Source organism: Enhydra lutris, unplaced genomic scaffold (assembly GCF_002288905.1).
Source record: "Enhydra lutris kenyoni isolate GAN:26980312 unplaced genomic scaffold, ASM228890v2 scaffoldscaffold18, whole genome shotgun sequence".
In the NCBI taxonomy this organism is placed as follows: Eukaryota; Metazoa; Chordata; class Mammalia; order Carnivora; family Mustelidae; genus Enhydra; species Enhydra lutris.
In genome coordinates this window covers 20734686-20746905 of record NW_019154102.1, presented here as the reverse complement: position 1 = coordinate 20746905, position 12220 = coordinate 20734686, and positions in this window count along the sequence as shown.

Here is a 12220-nt window from a genome sequence, read left to right as displayed (position 1 = left end):
TAGATAGATAGAAAGATAGATATAATTTTTTTAAAAGATCCCACTTAGAATAGCCACCCCAGATATAAAATCTCTAGGAATAAACTTCACAAGAAATGTGTATGACTTCTCAGAATAAAACCATTCTATTTCTTTCTTTCTTTTTTTAAAATTTATTTTATTTTATTTTTTTTAAGATTTTTTTTTTTTTTTAATTTATTTGACAGATCACAAGTAGGCAGAGAGGCAGGCAGAGAGAGACAGGAGGAGGCAGGCTCCCTGCCAAGCAGAGAGCCCGATGCGGGACTCGATCCCAGGACCCTGAGATCATGACCTGAGCCGAAGGCAGAGGCTTTAACCACTGAGCCACCCAGGAGCTTTTTTTTTTTTTTTTTTTTTTTTAAATAAGTAGGCTCCATACCCATCGTGGAGCCTAATACAGGGCCTGAACTCAGAACCCTGAGATCAAGAGCTGGCGTCTTAGCCAACTGAGCCACTCAGGTGCCAGAATAAAATCATTCTAAGACATAAAGGGAATCTTTACAAATGGAAAGAATTACTAGGTATCTAGATTGGAAAATCTAATATGAATTTTAAATTATTTGGATATTCTTTGATGCAATAAATTTAGTCAGAAGTTTAGGGGAGAGGAAATCATCAAAAAATGTTGCAAAGGGACTAAGGTTTGTGCTACCCGTTATTACAGTTTAGTACATAGACATGGTAACCAACAGGGTGGAACTAGCACAGGAAAAGACAGGCCCGTTGATAAAAGAAAGGAAAGTATAGAATAAAAAAGAATGTATTATCTAATAAAGGCTTCTTGCATCATTGGAGCAAAGGATGGATTAGTCTGAGGAATGACAAGAAACTTCATGTTTTTTTTTTTTTTTTAAAGATGTTATTTATTTATTTGACAGAGAGAGATCACAAGTAGACGGAGAGGCAGGCAGAGAGAGAGAGAGGGAAGCAGGCTTCCTGCCGAGCAGAGAGCCCAATGTGGGACTCGATCCCAGGACCCCGAGATCACGACCTGAGCCGAAGGCAGCGGCCCAACCCACTGAGCCACCCAGGCGCCCCAAGAAACTTCATGTTGATGTCACATCTCATAGGTTGGAAGTGGCTGCCTAAGGTTCTAGGAGGGCTATGAGGCCTAGTCTCGGCTTTGAGAGGAGTTCTGTGTTTGATTAGAAATGTCTTCAGGGGGCACCTGGGTGGCTCAGTGGGTTAAAACCTCTGCCTTTGGCTCAGGTCATGATCCCAGGGTCCTGGGATCAAGCCCTGCATCTGGGCCCTCTGCTCAGCAGGGAGCTTGCTTCCTCCCTCTCTCTCTGCCTGCCTCTCTGCCTGCTTGTGATCTCTGTCTGTCAAATAAATAAATAAAATCTTAAAAAAAAAAAAAGCTCTTCGGGGGCCCAGGACAGGGAAACTACACTCAGACCACATATTTGTCATTCCTAGATTATTCAATAAATATCATTGGGACAACTAGCTAGCAATTGCCAGGAAAAACCACTAGCTTTTCCTATCATATACACCAAAATCAATTTCAGGTGGATTAGATTTAAAGGCAAAAAATATTAGAAGAAAGGACAATTTTTAAAAGTAATTATTGTGGTGAGGGAAGGACTTCCCAAGCGTGAGGCCTAAGACAGAAATCATAAAGTTAAAGATTGATCGAGTTAGCTACTTAATCATTAGAAACTTCTGTAGAACAGAAATTAAAGGGAAACTGGCAAGGCAGCTGGGTGGCTCAATTGGTTGAGTGTCTGACCCGATCTTAGCTTGGTGCTTGATCTCAGGGTCATGAGGTTCAAGCCTCATGTTGGACTTTATGTTGGCTGGGTGTGGAGCCTACTTGAAAAAAAAAAAAAAAAAAAAAAAAAAAAAAAAAAAAAAAAAAAAAAAAAAAAAAAAAAAAAAAAAAAAGAAAAAAAAAAAAAAAGAAACTGGCAAATTAGGAAAAAAAATGCAGTATACCTGATGAAGAGTTAATATTTTACTATATAATGAGGTCTTCAATTAACAAGAAAAATATGAAGACCCCAATAAAAGAAGGTGAAAAATATGTTACTAGGTTACTCACCAAAGGAGAAATGTAAATAGCTGAGAAACAACATTTTATTATAGTCACTGGTAATCTAAGGAATGAAAATTAACACAGTGCTGTGCCATTTTTTTCCCCCACCTGCCAGACTGGCAAAAAAAATGTCTAGTGTGGTGAAGAATGTGGGAAACCATATTGAGAAAATCCCAGCTAATGGGGCCCAGTCACCTTGGACACAAAATCCACTTTGTAATGGTTTCTGATTAGTTTTTTTCAGAGAGCAGTCAAGTTATTAAAGATTGCATTTACTGGAGAGATCTGAGAAAGTTGCGAAAGAAGATCTCTGTAGCTAAACTATAATTCTGTAAATTTGTGGTTAGCTAGAATATCCTGTCAGACTGTTTAGTTCTAGTTTCCTTTTCTTATTTTAAAATGTCTCTTCCTAAGAAATGTGTCATGAGTGCTTAGGCCATTGTCCCCTAATAAAGCTTTAACTTCTCGGATATCCAAATCCCTTGCTAAAATTTTGGGTGTAAATCGGCCCCACCTCAGGATAGATGAGACAGCCCCCTGCTGGGCACCACAGTGTTGGCGTGAGGCCAGGAGGCCCACCCACTTGAGTTGTCTCCTCGCCTGTGAGGGAACGGAAGATTCAACAAGTCTCCAGCCTTCTGAACAGGTGAGACCCACCTCTTGTCACACAAATGATAAAGACTACCATTGTCACCTTGTTCAGGGTTGGCAGTTTTCTCCCAAGGGCATCTGGTTGGGAACTGTCCTGGGATTGTGACATCAAAGATCATCTTCATTCTGACTCAAATGTGATTTCACTCTCTTTGTTTAATACTCCAGTAATCAATAGAATATAAATAGGGATATTTTGTTAATACTATAAAAATGCTGATCGGGTACATGCGGATGTCTTCCTGGGCCAAACAGGCATATTCACACACTGCTGGTAGGAGATTAGAGGACAATTTATTTGACTTTGGGCAAAAGGAAAGGATAAAACCAGTAAAAATACTGATAGTGGGGGCGGGGCCTGGCCAGTTCAGTGGGTAAAGCATGCCTCAAGGTCCTGGGTTCATGCTCCACATTGGGCATAGAGCTTTCTCAAAAAAGAAAAAAAAAATACTGACAGGTATTTTTATATAAAAATAATAATAACTTTAAAAACTCTTGCACATCAAAAATATTTTCAGTGTTCATGACAAAGGACTAATATCCTCAGTATAAAGAGTGCTCTTACAATCATTAAGATAAAAGATGCCCATCTCAGGAAGGAAATGTGCAAAGGATACTGAGGCAATTTATAAGAGAAAAATATAAATTACAAAAATCATAAAAAAAATTTTCAACATTATTAGAAATTGAAGAATACAAATTAAAATCCCAGAGGGACCCTGCTTTTGGCTTAGCAAATTACAAATGTTAAAAACAAACAAACAGGGGCACCTGGGAGGCTCAGGGGGTTAAGCCTCTGCCTTCTGCTCAGGTCATGATCTCAGGGTCCTAAGATCAAGCCGGGCATGGGGCTCTCTGCTCAGCAGGGAGCCTGTTTCCCCTCTCTCTGCCTGCTTCTCTGCTCTGCCTGGTTGTGATCTCTCTCTCTCTCTCTGTCAAATAAATAAAATAAAATATCTTAAAAAAACCAAACAAACAAAGAGGATGCTGCCTAATGTTGATGAAGGTTCAGGGAAAAGGGCACGATGGTGAGAGTATACTTTTGGTTAATTCTTTATATAGAGCAACATTTCACAGAGTGGTCAGGGACCCCTACGGTTCCTTGAGACTTACAGGGGTCTGAGAGGTCAAAATTATTTTCATGACAATACTAAAATGTTATTTGCCCTTTTCATTCCCATTCTCTCACTAGTGCAGAGTACAATTCTCCAGAGTCTAGATGAAGTGTGATGTCACAGTAGATTGATACAGAAGCAGATACGAGACTCCAGCATATTTTATTAAGCCAGACATTAAAGAGTTGCAAAAATGTAGAATGGCTACTTTTCTCACTAACTGTATTTTTTTATATAAAGATTTTTATTTATTTATTTGACAGAGATATCACAAGTAGGCAGAGAGGCAGGCAGAGAGAGAGGAAGGGAAGCAGGCTCCCTGCCGAGCAGAGAGCCCGATGCGGGGCTCAATCCCAGGACCCTAAGATCATGACCTGAGCCGAAGGCAGAGGCTTTAACCCACTGAGCCACCCAGGCGCCCCGTCACTAACTGTATTTTTGTTTCTTTTGGGAAATAGTTATTTTTTTAAATTAAAGATATATCATTTATGCTAGCATTTAATGGGTGCAATGTAGTTATTTTAAGACAAGTGAATATATAAATGTTTAAAGTTTTTCTATGTTTTAATTTCTACGACAGGTAATAGGGATAGAAATAATACCCTAACAAAGCCTTTGCAGAAACTCAACTATTTTTAAGAGTGTAAAGTGGTGGGGCACCTGGGTGGCTAAGTGGGTTAAAGCCTCTGCCTTCGGCTCAGGTCATGATCCCAGAGTCCTGGAATCAAGCCCCGCATCGGGCTCTCTGCCCAGCGGGGAACCTGCTTCCCCCTCTCTCTCTCTGCCTGCCTCTCTGCCTACTTGTGATTTCTGTCTGTCATATACATAAATAAAATCTTAAAAAAAAAAATAAAGAGTGTAGGGGCGCCTGGGTGGCTCAGTCATTAAGCATCTGCCGTTGGTTCAGGTCGTGATCCCGGCATCCTGGGATTGAGCCCCGCATCGGGCTCCCAGCTCAGTGGGAAGCCTGCTTCTCCCTCTTCTACTCCCCCTGCTTGTGTTCCCTCTCTCGCTGTGTCTCTCTCTCTGTCAAATAAATAAAATCTTTAAAAAAAAAAAAAAAAAAAAAGAGTGTAAAGTGGTCCCAACACCAAAAAGTTTAAGAACTGCTACTCTAGAGCAAAGCAATTATATGCATCTAAAGCCTTGAAAATAGAGCTAGCCCCCCCTTTAAAAAATGTATTTAATCTCAACACCGAACATGGGGCTCAAACTCACAACCCTGAGATCAGGAGTCACATGTTCTACTGACTGAACCAGCCAGGCACCCCATAGAACCACTCTGGGGTACCTGGGTGGCCCAGTTGTTTAAGCGTCTGCTTTCAGCTTAGGTCATGATCCCAGCGTCCTGCGATCGATTCTCACACTGGACTCTACTCCCACATCGGACTCCCTGCTTAGCGGGAAGCCTACTTCTCCCTCTGCCTGCTGCTCCCCCTGCTTGTGCTCTTTCTCTATCTCTGACAAATAAATGAAAAAAATCTTAAAAAAAGAAAAAAAGATAGCAAAATGTAAAAACAACTTCAATGTCTAACTAGGAGATTGGTTAAATAAATTATATCAATGTAATGGAATACTTATGACTAATAAAAATATGCTTCTATGAAATAGTGTTTATTGTAGTGAAAATGTTCATGATTTATTAAGTTTAAACATAGGAAAATAAGTTAAAAAATAGGATATAAGGGAAGAGTAGGTTTTTCAACAAACAGGGCTGGGACAGCTGGATATCTATATGCAATAGAACTAATTAGGACCTCTACTCAAACCATACACAAAAATTAACTCAAAGTGGATCAAAGACCTAAGTCCAAGGTCATTAAGATTTATCCTTATGTTTTGAATTTTATTGTGTGAGAGCTGGAGCTGTAAGAAGAAAGCGTTAGCATAAATCTTCATGACCTTAGATTAATAAGCAGTGGTTTCTTAGACATTGACACCAGAAACACAACGATCAAAGAAAAAATACATGAACTAGATTTCACCAACATTAAAAACTTCTGTAGCTCAAAGGAAACCATCAAGGAAGTTACGAGACAAAAGAAAAAAAAATTTAAGAGACAACCCACAGAATGGGAGAAAATATTTGCAATCATCTACCAGATAAGAATTTAGCATACAGAATATATAAAGAACTCTTACAAATCAACAATAAAAAGACAACCCAATTTTTTAAATGGGCAGAATATTTGTGTGTGTGTTTTTAAGATTTTATTTCTTTATCTGATAGAGAGACAGCAAGAGCAGGAACACAAGCAGGGGGAGTGGGAGAGGGAGAGCAGTCTTCCTGCCTAGCAGGGAGCTCGATGTAGGACTTGATCCCAGGACCCTGCATGACCTGAGCCAAAGACAGACACTTAATGACTGAGCCACCTAGGCACCTTGGCAGCATATTTGAATAGACATTTCTCCAAAGAAGATAGTCAAATGACCAAATAAGCACAAGAAAAGATGCTCAATGAATGAAATGAAAATCATAAGGGAAATACAAATTAAAACCAAAATGAGGTACCACTTCACGCCTGGTAGGGTGACCACCAAAAAAAAAAAAAAAAGCATTAGTAAGAAGGTTGAAAAATTGGAAACCTCATACTCTGATGGTGGGAATTAAAACGGTATTGCCATTGCAGAAAACAGTTCGGCCATTCCTCAAAAGTTAAACATAGAGTTACCCTATGACCCAGCAATTTTACTCCTAGGTATACACCCAAGAGAAGTCAAAACATATGTCCCCATAAAAACTTGTACACAAGTGTTCATAACAGCATTATTCATAATAGCCAAAAAATGGAAACAACCCAAATTGTGTATTAACTGATGAGTGGATAAACAAAATGTGATCTAGTTATACAATGGAATATATTCAGCCAAAATAAGTAATGAAGTACTGATACATGTTACAACACGGACGAGCCTTGAAAACATTATGTTAAGTGAAAGAAGCCAGTCACAATAGGCCACATGTTGTGTGATTCTACTTATATGAGATGTGTGGACAAGCAAATTCATAGAGTCAGAAAGTAGATCATTGGTTGCCAGGACTGGGTTGGATGGAGTGGGTGAGGAATGAGCAGTGACTGGTCATGGGTATGGGTTTCTTTTTGAGGTGATAACAATGTCTGGCAGAAGATAGTGGTGATGATTGTACAACTTTGTGAATATACTAAAAACTACTAAATTCACTTTAAAATGGTGGATTTTATGGTATCTAAGTGATACCTCAATTTAATAAAAAGAAAAATAGCATACAAATTAGTCTGTATTGTATGATCCCATTTTACTTTATTATTATTATTTTTTAGAGAAATGAGTATTATCCCATTTTCTTTTTTTATTTTTTAAAGATTTTATTTTATTTTTTTGACAGAGATCACAAGTAGGCAGAGAGGCAGACAGAGAGAAAGAGGGGGAAGCAGGCTCCCCGCTGAGCAGGGAGCCCGAGGCGGGGCTCGATCCCAGGATCATGACCTGAGCTGAAGGCAGAGGCTTTAACCCACTGAGCCACCCAGGTGCCCCTGTGATCCCATTTTTAAAAAGAGTAGCATATATATGCTACTTTAAAAGAATACTATATAGGTTACCCAAAATGCCAAGCTGGGCCTTGTTGCAAGCCCAGAACACGCTTTTAAAATTTATTTTATTTTTGGGGGTGCCTGGGTAGCTCAGTCGGTTAAGTGTCTGACTTTGGCTCAGGTCATGATCTCCCCACTTAGCAGGGAATCTGCTTCTTTCTCTCCCTCTGCCCCTTCCCCTGCTCATGTTCTCTGTCTTTCAAACAAATAAAATCTTGAAGAAAAATTTTTTAATTAATTTATTTTTTAATTGAAATATAGCTGACTATAGAAAAAAAATTTTTTTAAGTTTATTTATTTATTTTAGAAATCTCTACACCCAACGTGGGGCTCAAATTTACACCCCTGAGATCAAGAGTCACATGCTCTTCTGACTGAGCCAGCTGGGTGCCCCTAGAAAATGCTTTTTGAAGTAGAGGTGAACTTACAAATGAAGGCATAGGTTTTCACGTTCATGGAGGTACATTTAAGAAAGTGTGTCTTCTCCCTGTGGGTGAACTGCTCAGGGAATAACTGATTTGATTTCTTCTACCACCCAAGAGTAACTAATGGGGTAGTGTGTCTGCTGTCACTAAAGTACCCCACTAAGGTATACTTAGCCTGGTGGCAGGTGTCTGAAGGGCTAATTTGCCGTTGGGAGAAGGGGAACAGCTAGCTACCCTCTCACTACTTCAGTAGACATGGGTCCAGGGGGCGCTCAGAGAGAGCCAGAGCCCTCTCATAAAGCCCTAGTTCTTAGGACATAAGAGCAGGGAAAGAAAAGGGGGGCTTGGGTCTGCCTAGGGGACTAACTGTGTCTATATGTAGCCTTCTCTTGTGTGTACCCTCTGCCTTCCTCTCTATTGTCCTTGCCTCCTCACCATAACATCTAAAGGTGACAGCACCTTCTGGGAGATTCAGAGTAGATCTTCCTGGTAGTTCCTTCCATCTGCTTCCTCTTCAACCAAGCTCCTATGCGTGGTTACCCAAAATGCCAAGCTGGGCCTTGTTGCAGCCAGTTGTTGCTTTTTTTGTTTTGTTTTGGTTCTTTTTTTTTTTTTTTTAAGTTAACTTCTGTTTTTCTCTCTTAAGAGTGTTTACAGAAGGTCTGTGTGTCAGAAGTCCGCCCTGTGGCAGGACGCAGAAGCAGGGATGGGAGCCCACAAAGGCAGTATTATTTTCCAAGGCAGCCAGAGAATTGTGGATATTATCTTATTCATTCTTCCCAGATAGAAGACAGAGACCCAGAACCTAGAAGGATCCAGAAAGCCCCAAAAAGCTTGTCCAAGATCACCCATGGAGTGGATGCCAAAGTCAGGAGTAGAACTCAGCTCTCCTGATCCACAGCAGAGTATAATTTTCCTTTCAGAATGTTCATGCTCAAGGCCAGAAGCCCCCAGTTAGGTGTCCCAGAACCCCAGGCAGGTAACAAAGAGGACAGCCAGGGTCAGAAATTATGAAGAAACCATTATTTCCCAGATGCAAGGATGCCCAAACAGAAGGACACTGGGGAACTACAAGTCATTCTGTAGGGGAGGCTGAAGGCAGAGCCAAGGGACTAGCAGGCCTTGCACTGGTGAGGCTGGTGGAAAGAGATCCTGAAGGGTCCATGAGCTATGCTAAGAAGTTTGGATTTTCTCTTGTAGACCATGCGTGGAGGAGGTACTTAATGGCCTTTAAGTAGGGGAGTGATGTGGTCGGATTGGAATTTTAGGAAGGCCCCTCAGGTGGCCAAGCCAGGCAAGGTGGCCAGAGGACTTGGCAGTGGAAGGCTTCTCTGGTGGTGACTATTTATATGTCTGGCTAGGTGCTGTCTCATTGGCAGGAGGTGACAGGCCCAGTGATGCTAGACAGTATGTGGCTCACTACTAAGGGAAGCTAAGAGTAGCAGGGAGTGAGGTTGGTTCAACTCACAAACCTCAAGCTCTTCTTGTTTGTTTGTTTGTTTGTTTGTTTTTGTTTTAAAACTCAGGCTCTTAACAAACACTGCTTACTGTCCAGGTGACAGAAGCTGCTCTCACAGTGATCCCAAGAGTGGTGATTCATGTCCCAGCGGCTGGTGGGGGTGGGGTGCGTGGTGGGTTGGGGGGGGTACATGTGTGTAGGTTGAGTGGGGTGAGAGAGGGGACTGGGGGTTGGGGGATGACTAGCCTTCCAAACACGTGGGACAACTCCCGTGGCCATGACACAGCAGGTACTTGTCGACCTGTTCCATCTTCTCAACTGTGGCAGCGGTTGCGGCTCAAAAGCTGATGGCCCGAATGGGGCTGCAGCAGGAAACACACCAACTGTAGACGGGGCTTATCGATTTCCAGGCCTCAATCCAGAAGAGGATGGGGCACACTCAAACTGCCCCAAAGAGAGAAGAGAAGAGTCCTGAAATGTAAGTCCTGATAGGAGAGGGAACAAAATGAATTAAATTCTAATAGTCATCCTGGCCTGGCATCTGATTTTCACTGCTCCAAGACCCTCTTCTATCCATAATCGGTTTTTTCCCCCATAATCCTTTTTTTTTTTTTTTTTTAAGTTTAATTTAAGTAATCTTGAGGCACCTGGGTAGCTTACTCAGTTACTCAGCATCAGACTCTTGATCTCGGCTCAGGTTTCCATCTCAGGGTCATGAGTTCAAGCCCGGCTCTGGGCTCCATGCTGGGTGTGGGGCCTACTAAATAGAACAACGACGACAACAATACCCCTCCCCCCCAAAAAAAATCACAACAAAAATAGCAAAACAAACATAGTAATCTCCACACCCAATGTGGGGCTCAAACTCATGACCCAGAGATCAAGAGTCACACACTCCTCTAACTGAGCCAACCAGAGGCCCCTCCATAGTCCTTTCTTACCTAGCTTTTAAATTTTCTTTTTTAAGATTTTTATTTATTTATTTGACAGAGAGAGCGCACAAGTAGGCAGAGAGAGAAAGGAGGAAGCAGGCTCCCTGCCGAGCAGAGAGCCCAATGTGGGACTCGATCCCAGGACCCTGAGATCATGACCTGAGCCGAACGCAGAGGCCTAACCCACTGAGCCACCCAGGCGCCCTCTTACCTAGCTTTTATTTGCAACTTCCCATTGGTTCCTTATTATCTGCCTTTAGTGACAGTCCTTTCAAAAACAACAACCCTCCCCACCAAAATCTTTTATCCAGTCCTCCCCCACTCAGGTTACGTCCTATTTTTCTCTCTCCTTTGCACCCTCAAGGGTTTGAGCCATTTAGTCTCCAGTCTCCACTTTCTTGCCTCCAGGCTGTCCTCTCTTGGTGTAATCTGGCTTCCTCCTATCACTCTTCTGAAATTCTGCTCCCCAAGATACCCATGACTTTGGAAGTGTCTCCCCCGGTATCCCCTTAAAGTGGTCTCTGAAAATGACTGGGTGGAAGGAATTAAAACAAGAACAAAAACTATTAGAAATTAGATTTCAATTTATCATAACTGTTAATATATTTTTTTTAATTTTATTTATTTGAGGGTGAGCGAGCACATGTGTGCACACGAGCAGCAGGGAGGGACAGAGAGGGAGAGGGAGAAGCAGACTCCCTACTAGACTCCAATGTGGGACTTGATCCCAGGACCCGAGGATCATAACCTGAGCAGAAGGCAGACGCTTAACCGACTAAGCCACCCAGGCACCTCTTAATTTTGTTTTCTTACATAATATTTAGAATTACGTTTGTATATAGTTTGTAAATAAGCATGACTAAAATACATGTATGTAATTTATAAACGAATGTGTAATAGTGTATATGCTTAAGACTTTTTACTGAAGGGGAGCATTTAAAGAAAATTTTTGAAGCCCACTGGTTTTCAGGATAAAGCTCAAACCCTTTATTATGGCATTCAAGGCTGTTTTAGCCTCAGTTGATTGTGGCTTCCTCCACCTTCCCTTACCTTTCTATTATGTACTGTGCTTTTAACTATAATTAGCGACTACTACGCATCTTCCAGTTGTACCAAAACATTAAATTTTAGTTCAAAGTATTTTGCACAAATGTTCAATTCTATTAAACCTCTCTGTAGCATTGTTGTCCTCCGTCAACTTTGAAACTTTCCTCCTTGACTCCTCTCAAGGACACTATCCTGGTTTTTCTCCTGCTGTTTTGCCCACTGCTTCTTCATCAGGGACATCTGTATTCATTTTACAGATACTTACTGAGCTCCTGTTAATATATTATGATGACAGGCATTAGAGCTACCGTGGTGAACACGGAGACGAGGTCCATTACCCTAAAACTCAGTCTCTAGCCCCTTCCTCTCACTTACCTGTCTCCCTATGATTCTGACTTCCCTTCAGTTTGTCTATTTCTAGCTACCTGTTGACTATTTCTCCCTGCAAATAGTCATATCACTATTTCTGAACTCACTGCTCCCCTCGTTCTAGCTTACTCTAGCCTCCACATTCAGTTTTGATCTCCCTTGCGTTGGCTCTTTTCTACATGTATTCCTGGTAATACTACTGTCCTATTCCCAGTAATACTACTGTTATTAGAATCCGCTTGAGGCCATGTTCTGGCTGCTCTTCTTGACTTCAGTCCATCCAAGTTGCCCTTCATCCTCTGCCTTGCTGCCTAACTCATTATTTTACAAATTATGGCCAGCTTTGCTTTTGAAAGGGTGGGAGGGGAAAGGGGTTGAGGACAATTGGAGGTCTACTTTTTACAGGGCATTTGAACCATTTCACCCAGCAAATTTTAGGGACTCCGCAAAAACCATTTGGCCTGGGTTTGACGGTTTAACTTACTCACTCCTGCCCTACTTCATGCAAACTTGGTTTATGCTCATTATCTCCAGGAGACAACCCAGTTTTCACTAGGTCCTCCTTTACCTGTCCTGGCCCCTTAGTCCAAC